The sequence below is a fragment of the Octopus sinensis genome, linkage group LG11 (genome assembly GCF_006345805.1).
Source record: "Octopus sinensis linkage group LG11, ASM634580v1, whole genome shotgun sequence".
NCBI lineage: Eukaryota > Metazoa > Mollusca > Cephalopoda > Octopoda > Octopodidae > Octopus > Octopus sinensis.
In genome coordinates, this window is record NC_043007.1 from 21,428,547 (window position 1) to 21,433,957 (window position 5,411).

A 5,411-nucleotide genomic window follows, 5' to 3' on the forward strand; every position below is an offset into this window, starting at 1 on the left:
AAACATACGCGCACACATACATACATATATATACATATATACGACGGGCTTCTTTTCAGTTTCCGTCTACCAAATCCACTCACAAGGCTTTGGTCAGCCCGAGGCTATGGTAGAAGACATTTGCCCAAGGTGCCACCTGAACCATGTGGTTGGTAAACAAGCTACTTACCACACAGCCACTCCTGTGCTTAACATATATTTTTTAAAATCCTGGTGCTAATTCCATTGATCTTTTAAGCCAGATCACTAAGTTATGAGGATGTAAACAAACCAACACCAGTTGTTAAATGTTGGTTGGGAACAAACACAGACACATACAGACACACACACACACACACACACACACACACGATGGGCATTTCTTAGTTTCTGTCTTCCAAATCCATTCACAAGACTTTCGTCAACACAAGCCCAAAGAAGAAAACGCTTGCCCAAGGTGCCACACAGTGGGATTGAACTCGGAACTATGTGATTGGGAAGCAAGCTACTTACCATACAACTATATTTTTCACCTAATTTGATATATTTTCCACACTTGCTTATTATTGGATGTCTTCATCATTGCTCATCATCATAATCATTTTGACATCTGCTTTTCCATGCTTGCATGGGTTGAACAGAATTTGTCGAGGCAGACTTTCCATAGCCGGATGTCCTTCCTGTTACCAGCAAATATTCCATAAATGTCCACTTGTTCTCAAACTTGCTTTAACATGTTAACAACTCTGGTTGATTACTGAAACTTACCAACAGCACCACGTTTTCCCAGTCACAGAGAATATTCATTAATTACCAAGAAATATAAAGTGGCAAGCTGACAAAATTGTTAGCATGTTGGATGAAATTCTTAGTGGTATTTCGTCTGCTGCTATGTTCTGAGTTCAAATTCCGCCAAGGTCGACTTTGCCTGTCATCCTTTCGGGGTCAATAAATTAAGTACCAGTTACGCACTGGGGTCGATATAATCAACTTAATCCGTTTGTCTGTCCGTGTTTGTCCCGTCTGTGTTTAGCCCCTTGTGGGTAGTAAAGAAATAGGTATTTTGCCTGTTGTTACGTTCTGAGTTCAAATTCCACCAAGGTTGACTTTGCCTTTCATCCTTTCAGGGTCAATAAAATAAGTACCTGGGAAACACTGGGGTGACTCAATCAACCAGTTCCTTCTCCACAAATTTGAGGCCATGTGCCTATAGTAGAAAGCATTACTCTATACTCTTTTACTCTTTTACTTGTTTCAGTCATTTGACTGCAGCCATGCTGGAGCACCGCCTTTAGTCAAGCAAATCGACCCCAGGACTTATTCTTTGGAAGCCTAGTACTTATTCTATCGGTCTCTTTTGCCAAACCGCTAAGTTACAGGGACGTAAACACACAACCATCGGTTGTCAACCAATAGTGGGGGGACAAACAGACACACAAACATGTATACACACATACATATTTATGAAATACAGTGCCCTTGTTTCAATTAATTTTGAAAATAACGAAGAATTCAGTAAAATAATTGGTATTAGGACCATAATTAAGACGAATATTTTACATATGGCTTTATTTTATATCAGTTGCATACTTATAAACTTATATCATAGAATGGCAGGGGGGGGGGCTTAGAATGGGGGGGGGGTGAATTAGAATGGCAACAAAAATGATACTAATTGTTTAACTGATAACTGTTCAGACAAAATACTATAGTAGTGGCGGGGGTGGTGGTGGTGGTGGTGGTGGTAGAGATGGTTGGGTGTTGTTTGAGAGAGAGATTTTGGTTGTTATTTCCAGCAGATCCAAGTAATGGTACAAGATGTCTGTCTGCAATGAAAGCGTAACGGCAATGACTGGAACCTCTGAAGAGATCATAGGTCTGTTTAACCAAAATAAACCTTGGGCTAAACAGCGGCAGCAACAACAACAATATCATTTCAATGGTTGTGAAATTTAAATATTTTTAGCAGAATCTGTTTACAAAAAGAAAAAAAAACAAGAAAAGAAAAAAAAAAAAAGAAATGGGAGTTAGTTAAAAACTCCACCCACAAGTTTTTTGAGAAGGTTTCTGATAATTTAAGTAAATGTCTGAGCTACATTAGTAAAATTCTCAGATTTTATCCTAGGGGACGCTGAGTATTTTTGGTTAGCAAACACAAAAATGTACATATATATTTACATATATGTGTGGGTGGGTGTATACACATCCCCACACACACACACATATATATATATATAATGTATATTAATGTTTGTTTTTATGTTCAGTTATAATAAAAACAATTCTATATTAATCTGATAGGTTACTCCATACTTTTGAAGAGTAAAAATTTCTTATTCTCAAACAGGAATATTGTTGACAGTGTATATATATATTTTCTGTGTGTGTGTGTGTGTGTACTCTTTTACTTGTTTGACTGCTTTTTGTTCCTTCATCTGTCTTTGTCTTTTCTTTTCTGTAAATTTGAACTATATATATTCAGAACGCCATGATAGACCATTAGCTCCTACACGCATTTTTTTTCTCTCCTTGTTTCTTTTTCTGTGTATCTTTCTGTCGAAGAGCGTAGGCTCGAAATGTAAAAGACTTGTTCTATTTCTATTCCTGAGCGCCATACTAATACATTTGTTTGTTTGTACTCCACCTGCCTTCGTCTTTTGTTTATTTTCGTAAACCTTCCCGTTATATATATATATATGTATACAGAGTTAGTGATTATAGTATCTGACTAAGGGATAAAATATCTGTATATACTATCGGTATCCGTTACGTGTATTATCCCTGGACATTGGTGTACAGGCACACCATACATGTAAAGTACAGACAACAACAGGATAAACAAGGGTTTATCAGGGATCAATGCAAATAATTAAAAACGGAGAAAACCACAGATCAACCAACACATTGACAGGACCACATTTATAGCTTATTTTATAAAATACAAAGCATCACATAACAAAATAGGTGACGTAACATATCTTACGGCCATTACTGATCAGATTGCCAATATGCAATCTATACATAAGGGTGAGAATAAAATTCTTCATCTTCATAGGGCATTAGAATTAAGGCAACGGATCTTCATCAGAGTGAAAAACAAGAGCATTTAATATAAACAAAAATAATAAAATAAATAAATGCGCCCTTTTAAAGCCTAGCCAGGCTCATGGGCCCAGTTTCCCAGTTTCAATGGCGTATGCATTCCCCAGCTGGATGGGATGCCAGTCCATCGCAGCGTTACTCATTTTTGCCAGCTGAGTGGATTGGAGAAACGTGAAATGAAGTGTTTTGCTCAAGAACACAACGCATCGCCCGGTCCAGGAATCGAAACCACAATCTTACGATCATGATGCTGACACCCTAACCACTAAGCCACGCACCTCCACAAAATAAATGCGCCCTTTTCAAAGCCTAGCCAGGCTCATGGGCCCGGTTTCCCGGTTTCCATGGTGTATGTGTTCCCCACCTGGATGAGACACCAGTCCATCACAGTGTTACTCATTTTTGCCGGCTGAGTGGACTGGAGCAACATGAAATAAAGTGTTTTGCTCAAGAACACAACGCGTCGCTTGGTCCCAGAATCGAAACCAGGATCTTATAATCATGATGCTGACACCCTAACCACTAAGCCACGTGTCTCCACAATATAAACAAAAGGAAGAAGGAAAAGGAAAGAAAACATGGCTTAGACAAATAATCTAGAAGTTCAATATATCATGTTTTCATTCCTTTTCCTTCTTCCTTTCGTTGTTTTGTTTTTCACTCTGATGAAGATCTGTTGCCTTAATTCGAATGCCCTATGAAAATGAAGAACTTTATTCTCACATTTATGTATACACTGCATTTTGGCAATCTGATCAGTAACGGCCATAAGATATGTTACGTCACCTATTTTGTTATCTCATGCTTTGTATTAAAAAATAAGCAATAAATGTGGTCCAACCCGATGTGTTGGTTGATCTGTGGTTTTCTCCATTTTCGAATTATTTCTTAATAATCTGGTTACCTTATCAGTGGCCAGCATATTAAAATACCTTCTAAGGTGAAAGTTATAAACAATTATAAATAAATTAATCTCAGAACTTGAGGCAATCCAACAAAGCTACACGAAGAAGATAGCCTCTGTGCAGCATATAAGCTATTGGGAAAGACTCAAGAGATTAAAACTCTATTCCTTACAGCATAGGTGAGAAAGATATGCCATAATATACATCTGGAAGATCCTGGAAGGACTTGTCCCAAACTTTGGCATCGAGAGTTACACAAATACTAGAACTGGGTACCACTGCATAGTGCCAAGGACTCCAAATTTGCCATCAAGATGTAGGACAAGATACTGCAATAGCCTGGGCTTCAGAGGTCCACAGCTCTTCAATATCCTCCCGAAGGACCTGAGAGACCTGCATGGGGTGGATGTAGGTGTCTTCAAAATAAAGCTGAACTTCTTCCTGTCAGGTGTCCCAGATGAACCAACTTCACGGCAGGAGGTGCAGATGAGGGCAGCTGCATCAAACTCTCTCATGCACCAAATGTCAATTGCTAAAAAGCATTCGTGAAGTAAAACTATGTAGCAAAACCAAATGGCGGTGCCCCAGCATGGCCACAGCTCATGAGCTGAAACTAGATGAAATGAAAAAAAAAAAAAAATAGAAAAAGGGCAAAAGAAAAAAAAATCTCTATGCCAATATACTGAAAAATAGACTTCAGATCATTTAAAATGTATGTGGTTAGACAATCTAAAGTCTATTTTACAGCATATTGGCATAAAAAATGTTTTTCTTTTGCCCTTATTTATAATTCACTGATGAAAGCAAAGCATTTCTCATGCAGCGCCAGAAATCCAGGATCTGGAATTATCCAATAATTTTTTGCTAGTTTATTTTGTCTCTTTGTCTTCTCTCCTGGTGCTGTATGAACATTTAATATGGTTTTAGAGTCATGTTTTGGCTGCTATTTCCAGCATGGTGGTATCTCTTAGATACCCTAAATTATAATTTTTAATAATTATTACCTTTGAAAGGTTTTTATTCCCATGCTGGCCACCTGATAAGATCAGTATTTAAATATTGATCTTATCCTTATACATATATATATATATATATATATATTATATATATTTCTAAATTGAATTTTTCCCTGTAAGTTACGAATAATATTCCCTCAAATAATAATAATAATAATAATAATAATAATAATAATAATTATTATTATTATTAATATTATTATTATTATTATTATTATTATATCATCATCATCATCATCATCATCGTTTAACGTCCGCTTTCCATGCTAGCATGGGTTGGACGGTTCAACTGGGGTCTGGCAAGCCCGAAGGCTGCATCAGGCCAGTTAGATCTGGCAGTGTTTCTACAGCTGGATGCCCTTCCTAACGCCAACCACTCCGAGAGTGTAGTGGGTGATTTTATGTGCCA